General features: G+C 38.0%; 1 long non-coding RNA gene across 1 annotated transcript in view; it reads right to left on the bottom strand.

Moving 5' to 3' along the window:
* Window positions 1-437: 437 nt before the first annotated feature.
* The window catches only part of LOC139827898 (uncharacterized), a 44,043-nt gene continuing 17,730 nt past the window's right edge, over window positions 438-26,750 (bottom strand). Inside the window, exons 5-7 of the long non-coding RNA XR_011739023.1 lie at window positions 6,919-7,044; window positions 5,554-5,665; window positions 438-4,338 (exon numbers count right to left, since the gene is read on the bottom strand). This is a non-coding gene — a long non-coding RNA (uncharacterized lncRNA). The remainder of the gene's footprint in view (window positions 4,339-5,553; window positions 5,666-6,918; window positions 7,045-26,750) is intronic.

The following is a 26,750-nucleotide window of genomic DNA, read 5'->3' on the forward strand; positions in this document are numbered from 1 at the left end:
CCACTCTTAGGCACTTTGTATTATTACATGTGCACTCTTCATTGTTATTTCTCACAACAACTCAGTCTGCTTCTGCACTCTGTCGTCCGGGTGGCCACTCATAAAAAATGTGATTTACATTCTTGTTTCACCACCTTTTCACTTCCTGTTGCTTCTGCAGCCCGTGCTTTGCTTGCCTTTTCTGTTCTTTTAAGCTGAATTTATGTGCATTTTATATTTATTATTTTTACATGTTTACACATGCAGCAGAAGAAAAAATAGACCACTGTCATCAGCATGGTCCTAGATTTCTTTTAAAATGAATGTATATATAATAAATTCATCAAAATAATAAAAATAATCTTAAGTTCCTTGAAGCAGAAAAGTACTTCCAAAATTCCAGTGAACTTTATTTCAGTTGATTTTTATCACATCCCAAAATTCTTCACACCTAAAAATAATTACACCAGAAAAGCTATTACATTTGAGTTACAACAAGATCCTTTACAATGGGTTGAAACTCCTTTCAATATCAATAAAAAGCTGAGCAACACAATACAAGTAAGTTAAAGACTGGAGCAGCCACATGGTGACAGTGTCTTTCATAGATGAAGTCATGGAGTTTGAAAGCATGTGCTCACCTTTTGACAGGATTGAACCTCAACCGGCAGAACTCAAGTCCTTCAGAAGAGTTAAGACAATTTACCCCTACTGACGAGCTAGCCCTGTGAATATAAATCCATGTGACAGAAGAATAAAAACGGCCATTTTGTCCTGATTCAATTCCACTCAGCAGCAAAGGCTGAGCAGAAAGATCTGTCAAGTAGAAGCCCTCTGACTGGCCACACACTTTTTGCTGTAAATGTTATGGATTGTCATAAAAGGAGGCTCATCCTGAGTTTTTGCTGGAGACTTGAAGTAGCCCTTAGCTTTTGTAGAAACAGCCCTTTATCCTCTTGTCTGCCTTAGATTCAGATCATTTTCTCCAGTAGGGGTAACAAAAGAAAAGTGATTAACTGGAAGAACATATGAATAGATTCAAAGTTCAAGTATGCATCCAAGATTTGGCTGCTTCCCTAAAATTCATTTAAATTTATCTGATTTTTTTCCCCCAGATCTAAAAAAAGCTGTATCATGCCCACAATCTTCCAACAGGTAGAGCGATCCTCTTCTGTTCTCCGCTCCCCAGGGCCATCTTCTCCTCCTTAACATTTCTTTTTAGGTGGTAAAAAATCCAACACCATTGGTCTTCCAGGCACATACCTTTTAACTGCACTGTGCTTTCCATCTAACCTCAGTACCAGCAGAAGGGGAGCATGGTCCCTTCGGCCACACGTGTCTGATGAGATTCAGGAATGTGCTGATGCCAGATCAGTTCCACACATACCATCCAAATGTTTCAGTATTCTCACCTCACCATTAATTCCCTGCCTTTTTCAGTACACAACGTTGACTAACTTTACCATAGGAGCCATGCCATAAGCTCAGGGCTGGCAGCTCATGACAGTTCAGCCTCTGGTTTCTCATCCTAGTTCTGCCACTGATGTACAGAACAACACTGGAGTAGTAAGTTAAACCCCCTCTGCCTTATTTTTCCCAGCTGTAAGATGGAGTTCTTTATTTTTCACAACTGTTTTGAGAGCTAGTTACTTCTGTGGGAGGGAAGGGGAGAATTATATATGTGTTACTCCTTCCTAATAGGCAGAAATGAAGAAAAGTGCTACAAATCAAGGAATAGCAGAATTAAAATATTTTTAGAGTGTCAATAACAATAATAACATTTGAGCGAATCAAAAACATCAGGGTAATTAAAAGATTTTTTTAATCTGGTCTCACGCTTACTTTTAAAATAGTGACTGTAAAGATTCTTGCTTAAAAGTATATCATAGATTACTAAAATGAAGTCAATAAATTCACTCCCATGCAGCACAGCTGATACAATGACTATGTTCATTTACATGGTATCAAATGATTTGGTAGACATTAGCTTCTACTTTATCTGAGATGCAAAGAGGTCATAAAGAAAGAGAGGTGAAAAAAAGGATCAGAATTCTAACAGTCTGTCTGTGAAAACTGAGGTAAGGGAAGACAAAGAGATTTAAATGTGCCCAGACAGAGTACATGACAGTTTTAAATCAAGATCATGTTTCCCTGCCTCCTACCCAACCTTCTTAGCTCTGGAACAACCTTGGTACAAAATGTCAGTACTGCTAAACTACTCAGTTTAAGCTTTAGCTAGTATAATTGTGTTATGTCACACTTCTGCAAAACAGTGAGTGTCGTTTAAAGGACTTTCTGCAAGTCAAGGTACAGCAAATACATACACTTCCATAAGCCAGGGAACAAGGGCTCTCACTCATGGTTAATGGCTCTAGTCATTGGGCTGCAATACAGAGAAAAGTAGGTGAAGTCTTCACAAGGATACCAAAAGATTTATAAAATCATGTAGGAAAGAAAGGAGAAACATTCAGAATCTCCCCACGGAGAAGAAAAAAAAAAAAAAGAAAAAAAGCAGAAGCAGCAAATTCAGTGGTTATCAGGACTAAAATGAACTTTTTCTTCTCTGCTTTGAAAAACCTTCAAACACAACAAATATTACTCAGACTGAAACCTCTTTGATTTTAAATGCTTCCCAGTGTCTTTCTTAAGTGTTTTGTTTCAAATGATGAAGTTTTAATAAATAGTGGACACATAATAAGCTTCTGTGGGATTTGGACTTTATCCCATAAGTGAGAGGAAGACCTCATAATTCAAAGAGTGATGAAGCCGCAAGAGAGTTATGAAGGTTTTTCCGCACAAGTGGGATTAATTCCATATTCCACAGATGCCCATTATATAGAGGTTCTCTGTTTATACTGCAAGGAGGTAAAAAGCTTTTTTTTTATTAGATTAAAATGTCAGAGTTGAATATAAATGTCTTAGTCAGAAGAGTAAAGAACAGCTGCTTTGTGGTGTCACAAAACATCCTGAAAACAGTGGCTGAGTTAGTGGAGGGACATGAAGTGAAAGTATTCTGTGTGGCAAGCAAACATCACTACTGATCACTTGCCCCCTGTCACAATATTCTGACTTTCTGCAATGGGGAAAGAAATCCTATATTTTTAAGAGGATCTGTGAATTGGTTTTCTTCATGACTTCCAACATTTAAGACATACAATGGGCCCTATTTCTACTGCTTTTGGGCTCTGTTGCTTCATGATGTTAAAGCAGGTCTCCACAACACACCAGGGGCACTAACAAAGGAAAAGGTGAACTTATAGTGAAATAACCTGCACCAATTAGAAACAAAAAGAACCTGCAACCCAAAATGACCACTGAATCTCAGCTAGCTGTGTCCCAGCAACAAGGAATGTGTTTCTATATGGACCAGGGATATGTTTGCTCAGTAAAACCCCCAAATGCTGCCTGCTCTTATGTTAGACTATTGCTTTGTAGTGCAGATTATGCAGATACTGCTTTATAGTCAGAGAATGTGCCCTTATCTGACAATTCTTGTCTCTGTCCCCACATCTCTCGAGACTGGATATTACCCTCATCTTAAGACAAAAATAAGCTCACATATTTACATATTTTCTCTTCATGGAGATATTTGTCTTTATAATGAAACACTTTTTACCTTTAGAACAGGAAGTGTCCAAAATACAAATTATAAAAATTAGATTTGGGCTTTGGTCATGAGACCATAAGCTTTGCTTAGGAGACTGAGTTCTTTACAATACTACTTTGCAAACCCAACCCCAAATCTTTAATTATTAGTAAAGAATCCTCTGTATTTATCATTATAGCAGACAGGACATTTTTGCTTATGTGGGGTATAAGCATTCCAATTATTTTCTAACCATATATGTATTTACAGATGTACATTGCAATGTTTAAGCCCTGCAGCAATGGATCTCTGGTTTTCACTGAGCATGGAGCAAGCTGTCTGCAAACACTGTAACATTCTGCCCAGTGTCTAAACACCTGGGAAAATCTTTCCTCATTTCTTAAACTCAGTTACTGCTTAGGGGTTCAACTCAAACTTGAAGCTTGAAATATCCAAATAAGTGGACCATGCCTGAATTTCAAAAACCAAAGAGCTATTTCAGGATGAAATCTTGCCATAACCACAGAACACAGACCTGCAATGAAGACTGGAGTATCAAAATGCTGCCATTTGGCACAGGCAGCAGAAATCCAAATCATCCTGCTGGTTACTGTTGATAGTGCTGGGCAGCTGTGAGAACACACTCTTCTTTAATACTCCATCTGATGCTCCTTTCAGAGGAGTGGGGATCACCGCCTGCTGCGGTGCCCAAGCTGTGGTCCTGTTCCTGCCATTCCACAGAGAACTGGTGAGCTGGGTTGGCTACTTCTCTGCTGTGAAAAAAATCAGAAGAACTGAAAGGGAGCAAATAAAATCAAGAGAACAAGCTGATGATAGGATTAGTGCTTTTCAAAGGGGTACATGCTTCTGTGGGGATAAAATCACACCTATTTCTGCCCCGACCACAACTGTGTAAGAGGCAGTGTTCACAACAGCATCTCCTCTGCATGGGCTGTGACCCAGAAGGTGGCTTTTGTGAAATGTACTGTCTCATCAAGAACAGACTGGAAACCCCCTTGCTGTGCTGAGACCTGCAACATCCATGCCAAGAGGACAAGAAACCTGAAAAATATCTGGCCCTTCCTGTGATGCCAGCTGAGGTGGCAGCTCAGTCTAGATCTGCCTTAACCACAAGCTTGTAAATCTGAGGTTTTGCTCTGGGTCTTTAAAGGTCCTTTTACCTTCTGCTTCTGATGGATCGGTATTTTGAGGTCAAGTATTTTTAAATATTTATTTTTAATCCTTTAGCATATCTGCTTGCCCACTTAAAATAGCTTAAGAGGTATTTTGGGCACAAAAACACAAACACTCACATCTTTAATGAAGCTCTGGAGTTACCTCCCCATCAATCACTGCAGTGTGGAAATGTGCTACAAGTACAGTTCAGCACTAGGTTTCTTGTGGTGTTCTGATACTCTCCATGTCAGAAATAGCAAAATTTGAATGTGAAACAAAAGACAACAGTTATGATGGGTCATAGACTAGAACATTAGTAGGTTCCTTCCATTTCTTTCTAAACTTTTTATCTCTTCTTTTAAGACTAAGTTTTACTATTCTGTCGCAAGGAAGATAACACTGAACTTAGTCTAAGAGAGCATCCTTAACAGATACAGCAGATCTGCAGTGAGATGTAAAAAACAGAATAGGAATCAAATATGAAATTAAAAATTGGATTGTGTTCTGTTAACTGTATTTTATAGATCATCTTTTATTCTCTCAAGCCAGACTCCTGCATATATTTTTTACATTAAGATAATTTCACAGACTTCCTTATGGAGTTGTTCCATGTTTATACTAACTCTGTGGAAGCCTCTACTCATATTTCTGCAATGTTTTCCTACTGGGAGGAAACAGTTAGAGGAAAGTTAGGTCCAAAGAGATCCACCACAATGATATCATCCCTTCCTAATACGGAAAGATTTCTACACCTAACTCATGCTGATCCCATCCATTTTATCCCGCAGAGAATCACACTACTTGTTGTATACCTTGGGAGTAGCTGGCAGTTGGGATCTGGATGTCTGTATCATCAAGTTAGACATACTGGTCACATGGACTTGGAAGGAACAAACAGTAATCAGCAGGAGCCTGTGGTGTATCCTAGGGGAAGAAGGAACAGAGATTAAGAAGGCATGCCACCTTATCTCGAATAATTCACGAAGTATCTCCTGCTTTCTAAGAAGATGATTCAGAGCTACAATTCAGAGAGGGTGCAATATGGTTCTTTTGCCCTCTAAAACACTCCTGTCAGTGTTGGGGGGAAAAAAAAATAAATCATACTCCTTTTCTAAAATCTCCTTCACTTCAACAGCACTTGGCCTCCACAGGGAAGCAGGGAGGAGGCTGCAGGAAGATGACATCCTGTAGGCTGCAGTATCCTCCCCATGATTGATGTATGAGCTCCACTGGGGGTATGACTTCAATCCTTTCCTTGAAACATGAATCAAATGAGGCCGCTAGCAAATATATTTCCCTGTCAAACATTTCACTTCCTGGAGACAGTTAAGAGCTAATGTGACATATTGTGTACGTTTTATTTTTGCTTTTGGGTCAGCAAATTGCTGTACTGTTTTCCAGGCCCTTAAACTTGGTTTGTGTTTGCTGAAAGAAGCATTGCAGACACATTGGTTGTGAGTCTAGCAGGATTTCTATCACACTGGCTGGTCCTAAGCTTTCAGATGAGGAACTGAAAAATCAGGCCAGAGGTACATGTGTTCCGCTTTGGTTAAGACTTCAAAAGGGCAGACTGATGAGCTTCTTCAATGTCGTCATACTTGCTGCACCATCCAATCTGCCTTTTAACAAAACTTACAACTGATGCAATTGGCCGGCTTGTGCATACAGAAAACAGAGACTCAGAGAACATGCTTTTTCTGCCTTTTTGTTTTTCCCTGGCCAAAAAACATTCAAAACCTGTGCAAGTGCAGATCTCAGAATAATCCCTTCTCATCTTAATACTGTATATGAGAAAACTGAGGCACCAAGCAGTATGTCTGGCCCACAATGACAATGGTAATAAATGGTAGAGCCAGGAGCAGACCATGCTCTACAGACAACTGATTGGACCTAACTGTTCATTCACTGAAGTAAATTAAATCCAAATTTAATTGAATCAATTTTATCCTAAGTCTCACAGTGATATAGAAGGGAAGAAAGAGATGCTGCAAAGCCACCAGTCATTTTCCTTCTTTTTGGGACAGCTCAGAGATCATCGCCCACCCAGTAACAGTTCAAAGCAGCCTTTCTTCTACCAGAGATCTCTAACCACCCATAGAACAAACACAGCAGAGGAGCCAGACCAACTAACCATGACAAAGTTGTTGAGTGACTGCTGGACTCTCTCTCAGGGTTACCTGAAGGTTGCAATGAACAAAAACAGGTCCTCAGTCCATCAGAAGGAAGCAGGGCTTGTCAGCAGTTCTGGGCAATTAGCCCTGGAAAACATCCCCCCAGGACTGCATCTGACTGCCATTCTGCTCCTGCAGGGTTGAAGAACAATGTCAGATCTGGGCATCACTATGTACCTTTTGGGAAAACCTCTGATATCCTGTTACTAATAAGATAATACTTTGTATTTCTGCAACACTGCTCATTTTTCTTCAAGTGTTTCAGAAAACAGGAAAAGCTGGTGGGTAAGCCTTTTCCTCTTTGTTTCACTCACATTCATACAAGCAGCATTTCATGAAAAAGACAGCACAGAAATGGGTAATTCAGGTAGTCCGTAAATGTTGTATGAAGCAGCCTCCTATCTGAATAAGGCTGAAACCATTGCAGGGCATACTGCTGGCAAAACAGTGTTAGAGAAGCAGACGTGTTCATAATAACGTGACATTATTTGGAGCACTGAGATGTTTGTATTAATGTGACATTAATTACTCTCTTTTTTAATAGGAGTCACCTCCTCTGTTGAGTTCTGTGTTACTAATGTATATCAAAATTAGTAGATACACAATTTTGCAGCATAGAGGTACTATAACACTACCATAGAGGACACAGTATAAAGTTCAAAGGTAAAACAAAAATAGAGTGTTCCCCTTTTCTGTGACATCCACTTATTGACAGCAAAGATTGATATAAAACAGCCTAAGAATGTTTTAGTCGGGCCTTAGATCTTGAGCATCTCCAGCTCGGCAAGACTGGTTAAGTGCATTCCCCCGTACACATAGATAGATATGTATAAATTTGTCTTTAGTTACCCTTTAGTAAAAAATTCATATGTAGAAGCACAATATTCAAAAGAGACATAAAGAGCAAAACTCCACAGATGGCAGTGAAAATATTACTAGTCCTACCAACACTGAGGTGGTTTGGTGCCTCTGAAGGTCTTCAAGGACTCTGAAAACAGCTTTTTTTTCTCCTTCAGCCAACAGTCTGAATGTGTAACTAGGCCAGACACACTGTAGCAAAGGAAATCTCTTCTTGTTATTTGTAATGCCAACACAAATTTTCCAACACAGGTATGCCAATATGTTTCAGACTTCATCTGGGAAGAAGAGGAAGCAATTTGGTCTCTACAGTGGTGCAGCCTTCAGCATCTTTGCAAAGACTGCCTGGAGTGCCTGCTGTGGTAGCGGTGGTCTTTGTGATGTGGAAAGCTGCTTGCCACAGAAAACTATCACACTGCTGGCATTTCCCCCTCTCTATCTTCCTGAAGTGCAGAAAAGGAGAAATGTCAGAGGTGTTTTGGGATAAGAAGCTGTCTGATTGCCTTGCTTCTTTGTGTTTAACTATTTTTCCTCTCACTCCACTCAGCGTTTCTTTCTACTCGCAAATGTTGTTTTAAAACAGATGTCCCTAGGTGTTCAGCTGCCTTCAGCTGGTAGCTGTCTAGTTGAAGGAAAAAATAAACTAGCGTACACTTTTCTGAATCAATGCTGTAACTGTCACGCTGCTAATGTTGACTTCCTTATAGTTTATGGTGTTAGTATCACAGACTGCTTTAGAAGAATCTATACCTGAAAAAAACATAACTTCATCCCTCTAAAATTGCTTCTTAAAAGTTATCCTGATTTCAGATTTCTCATTTAGTTCCATATCATTCTCTTCCAGGGATGATGAGCATTATCAGATTTTACTTCATTTATGATCTAGCAGTGGTAAAAAATCTCATGCACCACTGAATCCACATTTTGCTAGGTATGTTAAACATAGAAAGATGTTATTCCTGTACTAAAGAACACTGCAATGTATAAGCATTGAGGGGCTTTGTATAGATCTCAGCATGAACCACAAAAATTTTGTTATTGAATTAGGCCTCTTTGAAACGTATAGCTCAAAAGCTGAAGGAAACAGTGGTACAATCACAAGAACAGACATTCTTCACGTTTATGGATGTTCTAATAGAAACACATAAACTGTTGAAACAAATGGGAGAGAGATACAAACTACAGCTAAAATATTTTAAAGTCTTTCCCTATTTCCCAGATGCCCAGAGATTACTATTGGTCTTAATTTTTTCCTTGAACTGGTGCAGATATCAGAGCCTGTATTTTAAAAATTTTCCTATATTTTAGATTTCTTAGCCAGCCAGGACAATATCATTGTTTGCTCAGCAGAATTACATGTATCTTCAGGTCTAACACACAAATAACATGTTTGGATGGTTTGTATGAATATAGTAAATTGATAAACACATATATACAAGTTTAACGTCTTCAGATAAGACCATTCCATAACAGCATTATCTTTTAATCCTGAAGCCCAACCCCCACATTAATGGTTTTTTGGCTTTTCTAAATTATCGTTCAGTAACTACTGATGTAAGAGTAGCAATAGGAGGTTCAGAAAGCTGATAAGGTATAAACTGTGCCAATAACAGAAGAGTTCTCCTGTTATAATATAATGGCAAAATACACATAAAACCAAATTAAACTCTTAGTATTTTCATGAACAGAAAAGGATTTAATTAAGGAAGTCAAGATTCCCTTCCAGTTCCTTCTTCCAATAAATGTGTTCAGACTTTGATCTTCGACCTTTATTCATAAAATTAATTCTACATCATATTTCTACATATAGCTCTCTAAGGAGAATCAAGTTTACACTTCCCTCCCAATCCAAACCATAACAGAGCTTAATTAGGTGATAATTTATGTAGTACTTAGCATGAACTTTTGACACTTGCTAAAGTAGGCAGCATGAGTGTACACATGTTATCACCTGACTACATCAAGCAACAGAGCCTATGCACCAGTCAGGTGTCTTGGGCTTTATAAGGTATCAAGTAACTTTTATAACCCTGTTGTACCTACATTTCTAATAGTTTGGTTCTGTCTCCAGTGTACATTAATATACATGCCTATGTGTACGTAAAGAACTGATTGTAAGAACTTGAAAACAACTATCAAATAAGGAAAACAGATGTTAAGACAATCAGCAATGAGGCTGCAATGAGGCTGCAATGAGGCTGTCCAAAACTTTGTAACTCCACTCAGTTTTCAGGCAAGTGCACAGCTGACAAACGTTCCGTTTTTGCCCACCCAATATGATTAAAAATGTGGAATTGAGCTCTCTTCCTATCAAAGTCAAACCTTGAGTAATTATAACCATACTAATCTGACCTGTTAACAAAAGTGTACAGAGCTTTTTCATATGGTGATTGGGCTTTTTCCCTACTCATAGAGTATTCAGCTTAACTGCTCTATTAGGCTCAATAGCAATTTTTTGGTGGACCTGATGTCTTTTCTAAACGGTCAGATGACTTTGATCACAATTGGTTCATTTTGTTTTGGGTAGTCTAAGCCTGACTCTCAAATTGTGCAAGATTTCGTAAGAGAACAGACATTAATTCATAACTTGTCTTCGTTGAGCACCTCTTGTAAAGAACATAGACTACTCTAAACTGTCCCTAGCAGAATCTGGTTCCCCAACACCCCAGCACAGTCTTTCACAGAATTACGCCATACTGCTCTGACATCGAAATAGACCCTTGTCTATTTTAAAATCTTTTAAAATGTGGAAGGCATTAGTTAATTTACTAGTGTCCTTGTAAAAGCCATTGACCTCTCTTGCTGTGTCCTCTTCTTTACAGCTCAAAAATTACTGAGAGGACTAGCAAGTTAGAGCTGTAGCACATCACTGAGTCACTGTCAAGATACCTCCCAACCCAGTTTGGTTTGCTCCATTTGGTTACCAGCCAAAAGGCAAAAAGAGAATGCAGCCTCTGTAGCAATGTTAGGCAGAGCATACACTCCCTGGCTATTTTAAAGAGATATTCTTGAAGCTGAATCTAACTTTTTACAGTAGGTGTGCACAAAGGAAAACAGAGCCTCAACTTTTTTCAACAGCTGTCAGAGTTGTCTGCATCTCTTCCCACACAGGCAAGACAAGTTGAGGTCGTCCCTGACACAGAATCAGACCCCAAGACTCGATCCCACCATTTAAATAAATAAATAAATAAATAAAGCTACTGTAAAGAGCAGTGAGAAGGAAGCAACAGATAGTTTATATTCTGTCTACAGGTTAGCATAGGACCACAGAAATGTCATTCCAGGGGACTCAATTCAAAGCAAAATGTTTGAGCTACTGCACTACAGAACTTTACACATGGCCAGGGAAAACAGAGAACAACAACTTTCCACAGTGTTTAGCTGCTTTGCTTGTGCTTCCATGATACAGAGGCCAAACATACAGTAATTTTAACTGAATCAAGTCCAAGACTTGTCTAAGTATATCCACTGAAAATGAAACCGACCTTGGGGAGAAAGAAGAAATGGCAAGGCAGTGAAAACATCTTATGCCTTAAGGAAAAGGATAGAGAAAGTAGCAGCGAGTCATGCCTGCTCTCAAAATAATAACTAGGGCTATTATTTACTGGACAGAAAAGACCTTTCTCCTTGCACAGTAACTCTTTGGTGCCAGCAAAGGCAGACAAGGTAACTGGAGTATTCTGAAAGAAAACAGGATTGAGTATTCAGGGGGATGATGGTAGGACAGAACAGGAGCAAGAGATTCTCTTACTCCTCCTGAAATGGAAAGGATGACTTAGCACGGCCAAGTAAAGGAGACAAAGAGTGTTTGTCAACAGAGAGTAAACTGCAGAACTTCTGGTAATACAAGGAATATTGAATCTATAATGATACTAATGGCTTTATTTTAGCTTCTAAAATTATCCTTGTCCTACAAATATCATAATATCACCTATATAAAAATAATGAAATTATATTAAGGATCTGTGGTTAAAATTCCACTCAAGCGTATTTGTCCCTTGCCAGACTTAATAAAATAGCTACAAGGCAACACTCAGAGCACACTTATTTTCCAGCACTTTTCTAACAAGTGGATGGACTATATTACTCACCCAAAGCATCACCTTCCATGAGTTATGACTCCTTCCATTTAACATTTTTTCTTTTTTATTTTTAGTGTGGAAGATTTAAAGGTGACAGACATTTTCTTCTTTTCCTCTCCTTTGCCAGCCCCTCTTGCTCTTTGCCACCTCCTCTAGCAAGAGATTCACATTGCTTTCAGTTCAACTTTTCTGTCCCCTTCAGGAAGTGGAAAGGTGGAAGGGGGAGTTAAAAACTTCCTTTATTGTCTCTTTTTGTAGATCTGGTGGATTAGCTGGTAAGAAGGCAGGAGTATGTGCCATGAGCTACTGCACTGTTCACACATCCCAATGTCTGTGAGGATGGAAAAGCCCACTCCCACCTCGGAGAACCACAGCAGTTGAGCTGAACTGTTGATAAAGGTTCTTATCTGCTGTAAAATTCTGAATACCTGAACAGATGCAAATATGTCTCATTTACACAGGTTTTGCTTTAGTGATTAAATTTTCCCTATGCATTTTCTCCTAATTATATTTTTTTAAAGCACACCAAATACTAATTCTACATGACATTTTTATCACCTGCTTAACATTTCAAATGAAACGTTTTATTGCGTTTGATGTTATTTAAACACTTACCGTGTACTCTTCAGTCCTACAATTTTCAATGTGTTATGGCTATATTAAACAACTATTTAAGAAACAGTTGGGGTATGTGCAGTTTTTTTCCATTTTTAAGTGCTTAATCTGTAATAAACATGCAGTATGTTGCAAGTATATTTCATACATGTGGCCCTTTATGCGTTAAGTGTTAAGAATATATTTTTGCATTGCCATAATTGAGTTTGTCACTTTTTCCATTACAAACTTAATTTCAGGGTTTTTAACTTCTCTATAAAATGTGCCCTTCAGGAGGAAACTTGACATTTAATTTCCCAGCTGAAAAGAGGAGGTGTTGGGTTGTTTTTTTTTTTCTTTTAAAAAACAGATTAATAAAGTAATTGTATAACAAAGATTTCTAGCATTCAGAAACAAAGTAACAAAAACTCTCTGCAGCTTGGATCCCTCCTCTTAGGCTGCTAAAAAGACTTAATGAAAAAAAAAAATCAACTCTGAACTGGAATTTAAACTCATCATTTTTTAATTCTACTCCAAAATAAAAACTTTCAGATATCAACTACTACTGATTAGCATTTGAAACCGTTTTTGACTCCATCACAAAGCAGATCAAATAATCTCAAATTGGTATAATATAAGATGTGTTCATCGTCTGTCTAGATCACTGCTAATTTCAGCGAACATACTGGCCCAGACCAATAAAAGCTTTTTCATCTTACAAAATTAAATCTAACAGAATAATGACAGTTCTGCTTCATATACTTTTATGATATTCTACAACTCACAATAAAAATGTATTCACCACTTTTTCCTCTCCTCTAAAACTGTTGTACCAAAAACATACTGCTTGCCGCTATTTCTGTTCCCAAACAGGACAAGAAAATCATGCAGGATAAAAGCACTGAAGAAATAAAAAGCTCAGCCAGCTTATTGAAAATGTATAAGTAAATAGACAAATATTTGTTAATAACAAATATGTTTTTCATAATACAGGCATCATTTGTGAATTAGTCAAATATCAGAAGTCTAAGCTTATTGCAGCTTTTATTTTCAGCCCCATGCATAATTACTGCTATTTTTATAAAAATGAAACATCCATATTTTCAAATTCTCACATACTGAGTGCCAGCAGTTTTCCTCAACTACAGTACTTTCCAGATTAATCTATCCCTACATTGCCAAATTTTATGACCTTTATTGTAAGTCACCCAACAAGTGTTTTCTCAATGTTCTTTTTTTTTCCTGAGCAAAGTAAGACTCCTGGCATTCACTCTTTCCAAACATAATATTATGGCTCACAACTTGGTTAAAAAAAAAAAAAAAAAAAAAAATTACTCAAAAATGCCCTGATTTGGAGCCTTTAAAAGACAAAACAAGTCCTATATTTATTATATCAAAAAATTCCCCAAACTCATGACATTCCAGACTTGACTGATGATTTGTGAATGCTTTCAGGTTAGCAATACTGTATTATGTGTTCCTTAGATTCCTGTCTGACCACTACATCCACCAACTACTTGGTCTTTGATCTTTTTTCCACGACTTTCACCCAATATTTTCAGGTTTATAACTCAAATTAAATAGCTTTAACCTGACTTGGAGCTTTGCTGTACCTATTTTCTAGCTGAACTTTAAAACGGCTCCTAAGGTGTATGGTTGCTCCACTACACCTGGATTAATAGGCAGGAACTGTGGATTTTGTCTGTGTCATGCTTTGTCCTCTGGCACCATGTTCTCATACCAGACATTTTCCTAATTGCTTTGTGCCATGCTTTCTGCCTCTTGTAGCCCATTATTCAGTTACACAAAGAGTTTAAAAAAAAAAAAAATATGTGTATATATATATATCTTTTCTTCCATACCAAATACCTTTTGCATCCCAGCAGAATTCTGCTATACCATTGATTCTGTTTTCATTTTCAACTACAGAGAAAAAGTACATATGTGAGCAGAGCTAGGTTGGTGTTTTACTCAGGTGGATGAGTCCATTTTTTCTCATTTGTCTGTATCATGTTTTTCATTAGTTTCTCCCTGTGTGACATAGCTCCCAGCTCACATGGTTAGTTTTCATTGTTTTGCTTTCTTATGAATCTCCTTTTAGCCTCTAATGCCAGACAATTATTTACTAATTTACTAACAAAAGTACAGGTTTTAAAATATAGACTGAGAAAATAAGAAACCTCCTAGGAAGCCAAGACTTGTGGATAATTTAATTTTACGCTGTTGCAGATGATCCTGGGCTGGGATGTTGAATTCGTAACGAGACCTGACATATGTGAACGGGAACATCAGAATAGCTCCAGCCTACCAATTACAGATCAGAAGCCCTAAATTTCCAGATTTTCCATTATATACTTTATCAGAGGGCATGTTTTCATTTATAACCAGCCATAGCAAGTTTATATCACTCTTGATTTAAAGCTTAACTTCTTAGATCTGCCAAAGTTGCAATTCAAGCTAGCCATGCGGTCAATAAACAGCGTCTTATTTTAGCATTCTGAAAATTCTTTAGGGAAGCATTTGTGTAGAAATAAAAGCAACATCATATACTGGAAATGCCTGAAGGAGCATATCTGAGCTGTGGGTAGAAACACCAAAACAAACAGCGCAACACTAATTGTAGACAATCTCTGTTGTTAATAAATTCAGAGCAACATCAGAATTATTGCTTCTTATTCGGACATCAAATTTAGACATTCAAGCAGCTATATATTATACTTTTCTTTGCAGGAGAATTATTTAGACTACTTCAAGTTACATGTCCAAGTTCCCTCTTTTGTGAACAGTAAATAAGCACCTGTAGGAGGTGGTCTTAAACTCCCATCCAGCTCCAATTTCTTATGCTACACCTTAAATATACTGCTACTAAAAGAACATAGGAAAAGTTGTAAATAGCAGCAACTTTTTTTTTCCAGATCTTCTAAGAGGGCCACCACTTGACCCTACCCTTCTAAGCCATAACAGTCTTGATCATGTGTGTGAGTCTCTGCAGAGGCATCTACAAAAAAATGAGGTATTTTGGGTACTTTTAGGAGATGATAGATAGATAGATAGATAGATAGATAGATAGATAGATAGATAGATAGATAGATAGATAAATAGTGCCTCAGAGTAGCTGGTCCAAACTGCTTTCTCTGGTTACATCTCTTCTGACAAAAACATTGGTGGCAGAGCACAGGCTCAGTCCTAGCACACTGCCATCCATTCTGATAGACCATACCTGGCATGGTGTCAGCATCTCCCAGACAGCGCTCAGGAACAGTTCAGGGGAAAGCACTGACCAGACCTCCTTCCCAGTGAGGCAACCTTATTTTCAAGGGAGGAAGAAGAAAGTAGTCTAAACCATCATTTAAACTCCTTCTCTCGCCAGACACACACAAGCTTTGAAACCAGGGGTGCAACATCACTTGACAATTTGTTTTTTTGTCTTCAAAATATCACATCCCAAATCAACTTAACTAAAAACAAAACAAAAATCAACAACAGTGAAATCACATTGGTTTCCAACAAGTACATAAAGGATATATGGCATGATCTTATGTAACCGTGATGAGAAAGCCTACAATTATTACATTGCTTACTATATTATACACTTATAAGAGGCATGAATTATTTAAAACACAGCGTGACCACATTTTTGTGGCTTCAAGGGATTCATTTAACACAATCCAAACAGCTAAGTGTTAAGGTTAAACTGTCAGTAATTATTTACAAACCACAGATTTAGTTTGGAATATGAGAAGACAATTTCATCCCATTCCCTACACAAAAACAATTATTGGGGTTTTTTTAAAGCTGATGATATAAGGAGATACTTCTTCTTCTCTCCTTGTGTCTTTCTTTCTACTACTGTCATCTCTTTCAACTGTGATGAATATAATTAAGTCAAGTCTCAATTAAACGAAAGTTAGAACTTCTTGAAATAAAAGTATTTTTGAATTCACTGGGAAAATAGTGGATCCAGGTTTTGTTTCCTATGAAAAGCATTAAAAGAACTTGTGGACATACAGTAGGGTGTGAAGTGTAGTAAATCAAGCTCCTAACTGTGCTATTAGTCTTTTTTAATTCTCCCTTTAGTGAACAAATGATTCTGGTTTTTTGCTTCAGAGAGCTATAAACCACACAATTTACAACTATTTCAAAAAATAATGGTAGTATTCTCAAAAAATAACAGCAGTATTCTCAAATAAAACTTTTATCCAAATCTCATAATTATTTTCAGAAAAAAAAAAAAAAAGAAGTACTTTTGGGTACCTCTGCAGTTCTTAGTCATGTAAATTCCCAATGATATGAGTGAAAGTTTGCCTGTATGGGGACTGGAAGGAAACAGAGGGAGGACCTCTCCATTCGACTTCAGAAATGTTGGTCTTGCACATTCTTCTCTGAAACTGTAATGTGCAATACGTTTATTTATATTAGTAACCAAGTAACAATATTTATTTTGGAAGACACTGGGTTTCATTACTGTGGGCAGAAATGCAGTATTCACCCACAGCCCGAGGCTGAGCACAGAGGGACAGTAGTTTCAGGGCATTTTGAACTGGTGCTTCCCCATGGAGGAGACTGCGATGCCACAAGTGTGGAGAGGACACTGCTTTGAGTAGCCACTATCACCCTGTCAGGCAAAGATTCCCCCATGACATGAGACTAGAAATCTGTGTGCTCCTTCAGTTTGTTCCTTAGGAAAAAATGCTATTGAAAGGTCTTGGTTTGGAGGGAAATACCTCATTTTTTCCCTTCCATATCTCATAGCCTCTTGACATACAACTTTCTAAATAATAAAATCTAAGTTTTTCTGAAGTTGTATTTTGATGCAAAACATATTAGTACAATACTGCCAGTCCCAAGCAGTCAAAAATCATGAGTTAGATGCCAAAAGTTATGAGACTGGCTTGCACTTCAGATTTAAGAAGAAAGTGTCTTTTGTTATGTTATTCTTGGTCTACAGTATGGTCATATTTTTAAGCTTCTGTCTGTAACCATGAAAGCAGACACTCAAACAAAAGTCAATGCATTGTTTTATTTCTTTGAATGAAATTACATTTTTATGTAATACTTGATTTTAGAATCTCAGGCATTAAGAATACTAGATGTCACAAGACTAGCCATAAAAGTCACCTGATTCGGCAATGTTATCAATTATCAGCTGTGTGGTTATAGTCTGAACATCTTGGCACCCACAAATTGACACTGATTTAAAAAGCCATCATTAGATAATGTGAATTACAATGATATGATACTATGCTTCTATTTCTTGGTAATATAAAAAAAGTTAACAGTACTCTGTAACCCAGAAGTGACAGCCAATCACACCTTTTACTCTTTGACATGATCCAAAACCACATATCAAGTCTTGCATATTTTTGAGTGGTTTCAACTGAAAGTCTTATGCCAAGAATACCCTTGTGATTTGGATTCTAGATTGAGTGAAAAATGCTTCATTCAGATCCAAACAAAATCTCAGAAAAAGCACTCCCTTCAGACTTGTAATCTTGTGATTTGTGCAAGAATGCTGGGGTTTTGGGTCATAAACCCAGAAAAGACAGTTTTATAGATTTCTATCCTATGCTCAAAATCCTAAAGTGAAATTCTTTAGTAGTTTTAGCCACAAATCTGCAATATATGTATTTTTTTATTATAGACATAAATTACTGCTCTTCCGCTGAAGCAATCACTACATAGAAATGTTTCATGATTCAGATCTGATCTTAAGAGTCAGGGTAACTGGATCTGCTCCCTTCTTATGTCTGAGAAGGTTCACATTTCTAGTCCCAGGACATTTCCATAAGGGAGTAGGAGAAAACTTATTTTCAAAGCTGGGCAAGTGCTTGAGAATCCCAGCTGCACAGTGATTTTTCTGTCCCTGTTGATAGGAAAAACATGGATTGTAGGACTTCATCATCATAAATGACATGATTCCACTGGGTTCACTGTTGCATGTGCACCCGAGCTCCACTAGAACTACACTGGGTTGGTTGCAAAACTGGACTCCATTACACACTGCCATTAGAAAAAAATATTGGAGAGGAGAGGAGAGGAGAGGAGAGGAGAGGAGAGGAGAGGAGAGGAGAGGAGAGGAGAGGAGAGGAGAGGAGAGGAGAGGAGAGGAGAGGAGAGGAGAGGAGAGGAGAGGAGAGGAGAGGAGAGGAGAGGAGAGGAGAGGAGAGGAGAGGAGAGGAGAGGAGAGGAGAGGAGAGGAGAGGAGAGGAGAGGAGAGGAGAGGAGAGGAGAGGAGAGGAGAGGAGAGGAGAGGGAAAGGGAGGAGAGGAGAGGAGAGGAGAGGAGAGGAGAGGAGAGGAGAGGAGAGGAGAGGAGAGGAGAGGAGAGGAGAGGAGAGGAGAGGAGAGGAGAGGAGAGGAGAGGAGAGGAGAGGAGAGGAGAGGAGAGGAGAGGAGAGGAGAGGAGAGGAGAGGAGAGGAGAGGGAAAGGGAGGAGAGGAGAGGGAAAGGGAGGAGAGGAGAGGAGAGGAGAGGAGAGGAGAGGAGAGGAGAGGAGAGGAGAGGAGAGGAGAGGAGAGGAGAGGAGAGGAGAAGAGAAGAGAAGAGAAGAGAAGAGAAGAGAAGAGAAGAGAAGAGAAGAGAAGAGAAGAGAAGAGAAGAGAAGAGAAGAGAAGAGAAGAGAAGAGAAGAGAAGAGAAGAGAAGAGAAGAGAAGAGAAGAGAAGAGAAGAGAAGAGAAGAGAAGAGAAGAGAAGAGAGAAGAGAAGAGAAGAAGGAAGTGTCATTTCTACTGTTTAATAATCTAAATGATACTAGATAATACAAATTTACTTAGGACGGTAAATGTAACTTAATTATCTTTCTATCAGTTTATGACTGTGAAGTTGGCAGTTAAGCAGGCATTAAGCAAAAGAGACCATTGTTAGGAGTCTGTAATTGTTCTTTGGTCTTTTTTATTTTTTTTTTCCCAGAAACAATTTACTGAACTACTCTTTGGCCTGAAATCGGTCAAGGTCTCTCATTTGTCTGCTGTCACTATATAGATATATAGAGATAGAGAGATAGAGATAGAGATAGAGATAGAGATAGAGATAGAGATAGAGATAGAGATAGGGATAGGGATAGGGATAGGGATAGAGATAGAGATAGAGATAGAGATAGAGATAGAGATAGAGATAGAGATAGGGATAGGGATAGGGATAGGGATAGGGATAGAGATAGGGATAGAGATAGAGATAGAGATAGAGATAGAGATAGAGATAGAGATAGAGATAGAGATAGAGATAGAGATAGAGATAGGGATAGGGATAGGGATAGGGATAGAGATAGGGATAGAGATAGAGATAGAGATAGAGATAGAGATAGAGATAGAGATAGAGATAGAGATAGAGATAGAGATAGAGATAGAGATAGAGATAGAGATAGAGATAGAGATAGAGATAGAGATAGATAGAGATGATAGAGATAGAGATGATAGAGATAGAGATAGAGATAGAGAGACAGAGAGATAGATAGAGAGAGAGACAGAGAGATAGAGAGATAGAGAGACCATCCTCCAGACTTCCACTACAGGACTTCTCTCTCCACTTCATAACTTTGAAGTTTTAAGTGCTCAAAAGATGTTTTTGCTATAGATTCACATTATTTAAAGGAAACTAAAAACAGGAAATGTCACTGAATCATTTCCCACATTGTACATGACTAAAGCCGAATTTTACCCCTCAAATCTCTGCCACTCGATTATACACAGAAATTAGCAGCAATAGGAGGTATTGCCTGTACCTATCATCTTAAAAGAAAAAATACACTGATAGTAGATTTCATGAATGATAGTGCGGCTTCAGGTCCCTCATAAGTTCTGAAATGTGCAAAGAAATGTGCTCTAGTTTGCACAATTTTTGACAATTTCTACTCCCTCCCTTTCAGGATGGCCTCATCCATTCCTCTTTTTGCCCGTTGTCACTGGCGAATACTAGAGAGGGAAGAACTGAAAGAACAAGAGAGAGTTTGCAGATAACAGTTCCTCAATGTGTACCTCACCACAGTCATGACCATTCGCTGTCAGCAGCAGCAGCTGCTGTCACTGTTCTGCCTGCTCTGCCCTCTCTATCCCCAAGAAAGAAGGCAGATCCACCAGAAGCCTGTTGGTACACATTCATTCAATACATCAAGAGTAAACTAAATCCTCAGACTTCTCTGTTTCAGTGCACTTCAAGTTACTCTACTTAAAAGACAATATGATTATTTAACATTTTATTTTAAATTGGATTTTTATATTTTCCTCTGACTATAGGTTCCTTAGGGCCTTTCCAATCCAGTAATTAACAGGACAACATTCTCCACTTACAATCTTTTACCTGTGGTCTTATTCCTTGCTATGAAAAATTACTTTTGGATCGGAATCTAGACAATCTTTTTTGATTATTTATCTAAAACTAAAAGCAGGAAATGATTCATTAGATTTCTGCCAATACTGGAGTGTTGCCACTTTTAGCTCAGGAAGAGTAGGCTTCCTTTGGCAGCCTGTGCTTGCATGATGATGAATGAAGTTCTATGTTTAGTGCTAGCTAAAATTTTATAGAGTCTAAAAAAGCAATCTAAACATGTTATAGGGAGTAGGTACATTTTTTTAGATAACTATACCATAAGTTTTCATGCTGGGTCACAGCAATACCTTCAATATATACATAAAGGAGGGACGTTTTCCAAAAAACATCTTAAAATACTTGAAAATTCACTATTTGTCATAATAAACACATAATTTCTCCGAAGTGAATGTACACTCACAGTTACATTACATGGAGAACATAAATGCCCCTCCTTGTCTTAATGATATAGCACCCAAATTGCATGCAGTCATTTGTCATTGAAAAGCATGGACCACCATGGAATGGGTAGTTAAACAGCACAATAAAACCTACTGTAGATCTAACCGGCAACTGTTACCTACTGATGAACAGAAAAGTCTTAGAAGTCTTGACAATATAAATATTTGTCTGTGCTAAGAGTTACAGCAATTCAATCATGATGCCATACTTGTGCGGAGGGAATTGCGTAGAAATTATGCATTTATATCTGCTTACAGCATTCAAGCCTGCTTTCAGAAATAATCATTGATTTTATATAAATTAGTCTCACTGGATTGTATTTGCCATCCAGACAAACTTATTTTCAAGGTCTGAAAGTAAACAGACAACTTTGAGTATTCCAGACTTCTTTACAAATGTTTTGTACTTAACTTTAATGTCCTCAACTCTGTTCTCACCTATATTTGCATACTAATTGTCTTTGTGATTTGCTGGAGCATTTCTCCTGTTTCCTTTGATGCCCTCCCAACAGCCTTCTGAAGTGGCATGCTCTGGTGGGCCAGCTCTCATGCTGAGAATAGTCCCCTCATTCTTGTACCTTCTCTACCTTCTCTACCTTCAAGAGAGTCCGCAGATCCAGATGGGCACTCTCAGAAGCTTTCCACCTCTGTGAAGACTAGATTTTCAACGTGGGGACAGATACCCTAACAGGACAGCTTAGTGTTTAAACATCCCTATATCTTGGGTAGTTTAATTTATGTTTTAGATTTAAAGATTAAGGTAGAATCTCTCCCAATATTTGAAAGCTTTGCATGTGTCATAAAGCAAACTGTAAAGGGGTAAAAATGTAATTTTTAAGAAAGACTTTAGTGTTCACCTTCATGACCCTCAGTCTCTCAGCTATCCTCCCAATGAAGAAGGTAAGTACTCTCTGCCAATGCATATATAAGACATTTATAAGTGAACTGGTTTTGACAGGTTTTGTTCCATTTCCCACAGTGTACACTTTCAGATACTGTGTGGGCTATGTGGAATTTCCCTCTGTTCTGTTGCTGAAAATCAGAAACACTCATCTCTGTGGTATGCAGACTGAAAAATCATGCAGACTTGACCAAAACTGCAGGTGGACTTATAGACATATCCCACTGATGGAAAAACACAAACAAAATGAATGCAGGGAAATCAATTGCTCCCTGAAGACCCTACTTTCCTCTCACCTCTTAACCCCTTTCTACTCTTTGCCTGCCAGTCACTTTGAGTTTTCTCCTTCCTACACTTGAACTGCCACAGAAGAGAATCTTAATGGTCTAGCTGTACTCATTTCTTTCTCATCACAAATAAGACCAAAATTTCTCAAATAAGACCATCCTCGAGCTGAGTGCTATGCATTTGCTGAAAGTATTCTTGAAGGAAAAATCTTTTGTATGCCTGATTCCTTCAGAAATCAGTCCACTGACATCCTCCACTTAAAGATCCAACACTCAGGTATGGTCCCATTTATGAAATTGCCTCAGATTGGCTTGACCTCAGTCCAAGGACATGGGGAGTGATAACCAGGGCTGCCTTCAGATCCTCCTTTTTCTCTTCCAAACTCTTCCTGAGCACAACATTGCATCTTGTTTCCTTACAATTTCAGATTTTCTCAGGAAGAATCCCACTCTCACTTTTTTATCCCAACTGCCTATGCACACTGGCAGTCTGTCATAGACCCATTTGTTTCTCAAGAGGACAGCTTGAGAGAAAGGAGTTACTTGCTCTGCTGTCTTCCTCTTATATCACTCTCTGAGGACAGAAGAGACTAAACATATCAAAGCTGCAAGAGGTAAGCCCTGAGAAAAATCTTTACTTTTTTTTCTCAAGAGTAGGTCTTAAAACTATTATTTGATGATACAAAAAGATATCAAAAAACTAAGTAGGAGGCTCTGTAGCTCTCTGAAAAACAAAGAAATAAATAAAGGAAAAAGCTAGCATCACCTGAAGCTTCTTAATTTCACACATCAGTTGGTGTTATCAATTGCATCTCATAGTCACTTTCGTTGACAGTAAAGGGCAAAGAAAATTATTTGGAAACAGTGGAAAAACACTGGAAATTTGTTCAGAGGCACTTCAGATACTATATTAAGGAAAATTAATCTTTAACACATTTGGTAAGTAGATTATTAGCTATTTTTTCATTGATTTACACTAGTATGGGATTGCATAAATTCTATTAGGAAACAGATTCTCTGTCCTCTGTAGATCCAACAGATAAAGATAAAAGCTGAGGAATTCAAATCACTTTCAGTTCCTTCAGGAATATTCTTTGGGAGTGTAAAATATTTTCCTGAAAAGAGCCTTAAACAAGGACTCAAGAAAAACAGCAAGTCTCAAACAGCATATCAGAAATCTCATTCAGAGGTGTAGCATTCGAGAAGCAGCTTCCTTCTACAATCAGCAGCTACAGAAAGAACTTAAAAATAAATAGAAAGAGCATTTTTACACTGATGACCTTGTCTGAGATTACATCATGTCTCAGTTCCCATGAATGCTGGACACAGCCTAGGTTTCTGTCATGTCTACTTGGAGATACATTTCTGCTCTTTATCAATAACATGCCATGTGTGTTTGAGCTGGGGAAGATTTGCTTCTTGCTTCCATATATACTGTCAAAGCACTGAACCAGAGAACTGATTTCCAGATAAATGACTTCCTTTGCTGATGGATCTAGCACACCAAGAAATAGTTTTCTCAGCTTTAGCTGAAGTACAGGATGAGGGTTAATTCTGTATTGTAACAGGCTGCTTAAACATGCATAACAAATCCACCCATTAATAAATTACACTAGCTATAGGGGCAAATTATGTCTACAATGCACTATCTGTATACTGAAGTTATCTTTGTAGAAGCAAGTTCAGGTCCAGTATTTGGTTAATTTTGGGTGCAATGTACAATAGTTAGTTAGAATCAAAGAATCTACTGCTATTCTTGTCATATACATATGTAATCTGTCAACCCAACTTCATTAAGAGCTAGGTAGGTATGCAAGGCAGACTGCTGATTTCTAGATTTCTTGTGTTTCCTATCAACTTGCTAATGGCTGCATTTCTGTCAGTGGGATAAAAACATAATATATTGTGAAAAAAAGAAGAAGATGGTAGCACTGTGCAACCTAGAGGGTATGATATTCTTCTGCAATCAACAGATGTTTCAGTAGCATGAAAAAGTATTTACTCTACCTGAGATCAGAGGGTATCCTTTTATTGCCCTCATAAAAGCTTGACTGCATTTGTATTTCTTTACATAAAAAACAAGTTCTTCAATGGATGAGACTGCAACCTGCCCTGAAAGCTTAATGCCTTTAAATTCACATACTGGTATATACATATGCAGCAGTTTCATTGAAGAACTACAACTAGGAAAATACAGGACCAAGTCAAAAGACCAAGGAAAATTTATAACTGGGAAGAAATCAACACTACCTCCACAACAGCACTTCACTGGAGGTGAAGACTCTTCTTGTGTTTTGGGAAAATGCTAGAAGACTGATCAATCAATATAGCTGTGGCCTGATGCTGTTATTTAACTCAACTTCTCAAAGCCTGCAAATCCCTCTATTCTTTCCTTTTAAATTAGTTTTGGAAATTTTCTTTCTTTTTTTTTTTTTTTTTGGATCACAGAATCTCTCAGACCAAGGAAGACAGCAAGGTGATGGAGTCAAAAAGCTCTTTTCTCTATTATTCTTTAACTGAGTAAATTCACTAAAATTGCTTAAGACATTCCAGATTAATTCAGAGTTTTTCCTCTATCTGAAGCACCAAAATGGAGGACATGCATTCCCACTAAGAATGCCAGTTGCAACAGAGAGTTTCTCACTTTCTTTCTTAAACTGTATTTTTTCCTCTCCAGTAGATAAAGGAATCTCATCTTTCCCCACTTATTCTATGTAGAAATCCTTATTATGAATTATTTAATTTTTGCCTTTTTCATACAGAAACCAAAAATTTTTTTCATAAATGGGATTTTTACAGATTTATATTTACATTCTTTCTCCACAAAAATTATTGCAGACTATTGATATTACAGTGGGCTATGCTGTGATTCAGCACTCCATTGTGAGAGGGTTTGTTCCAGGAAAGAAGAAAAATATCATCCTTACCACAAAGTAAAATTATTTTCTAAAAAAAACAAACAACAACAACAACAACAACAAAAAAAAAAAAAAGAGAGAGAAAGAAATTACATCTGCATCTGTCATTAAATTCAGACATGAAGAAAGCTTAATACTTTGGTTGCAATATTAAGCTGCGATCATTGAGCCATTGTTTTTAATGGAGAATAAATGGTTTCCCCCTGAGAAACCCTGCTTGCAAGACAGGGTCACTTATTCAGATTTAGATGGGTTTATGAAGTCAGCATTAGATGTAACACAGCTTTATTTCTCAGAAGGCTTCCCCCTCACTTTCTTTCCAGGACAGTGTTTTTCTCCCAGTTCAGGGCTACATTCCTACTAAAGAGGCTTTCAATGCCAACTCAGAACAGGTAAAAAAAAAGAAGCACTTTGCCAAAAACTCCCATGCTTAGCATACGGTCTACAGAGAGAGAGGCATCTGTCCACAGAACACCAGCAGGAAGGCTACTTAAGCATCAAAGTAGCCCTAAAGAAGAGAACACATTTTGGTTTGGCTGCCCGTAGAAGTATGGATTTCATATATTGTGATAGAAAGGTAAAATTGGACAGAAATTCTTTAACAAGCTCCAGCTTGTTCTTTTAATGTGAATTCTGAAGAGTAAGAACATATGGAACTGTTTTGTAGACTCTTCTGGGCTAGATACCTGTTTGCTGGCTGTGACTGCAGTGGACTGCGTGTTCACTTCAAGCACTAGATAAGTTAAATAAAATACAGGAATAAAGTACATTTTTTCAGTCAATATTGACTGTTACAATACCACAATCTCTAGGACTGCAGCCTACAACACTCCTCCTCCATCCCCAGCTAAGCGCTTACTTTGTCACCAGTTTGAATTCTCTTTCCAACAAAAATGTGAAACTACTTATGCATGTTAAAATAGTCCTTCTCATTTGGGAATTTCAGAGGTTAGCATGGTATCATAGAGGCAATTCATGATTATGAGATTTACTGTCTTCAGTATTTTCAAATATTACCTTGTTAGCTACCCCACTTGTTGTAATTAAAAGTCTATATATTTACAAAAAGAGACCAGCACTAGGTGGAAACACCTGAGACTTTTGTAGGCAAAGCTCATCCTATGAAAAACTGCTGTTTAATGGCAGAACAAGAATTCACATAAACGTACTTTAACTTCAATATTGGCCTTATTCTCCTGGTGCTGCTGGCACATGATTATACTTCCTCTACCTCCTTCATCAAGTGTAATCACTGTTAAAGTTACTCTGGAGATATGCTTGGCAGCTCCAGGATCCTGATGTGAAGCAGCATTATATATTTTCCAGCAGTAACACCTAGACTTGTGGGTTGGCTCCTAAAATGAATGTAGTGGTGATAGCTGGTTGTTTCTGTTGATGGATGCCTCTGAGGCCGCCTTGCTCTTTGATTACAC

Source organism: Patagioenas fasciata, chromosome 4 (genome assembly GCF_037038585.1).
Source record: "Patagioenas fasciata isolate bPatFas1 chromosome 4, bPatFas1.hap1, whole genome shotgun sequence".
NCBI classification, from domain to species: Eukaryota; Metazoa; Chordata; class Aves; order Columbiformes; family Columbidae; genus Patagioenas; species Patagioenas fasciata.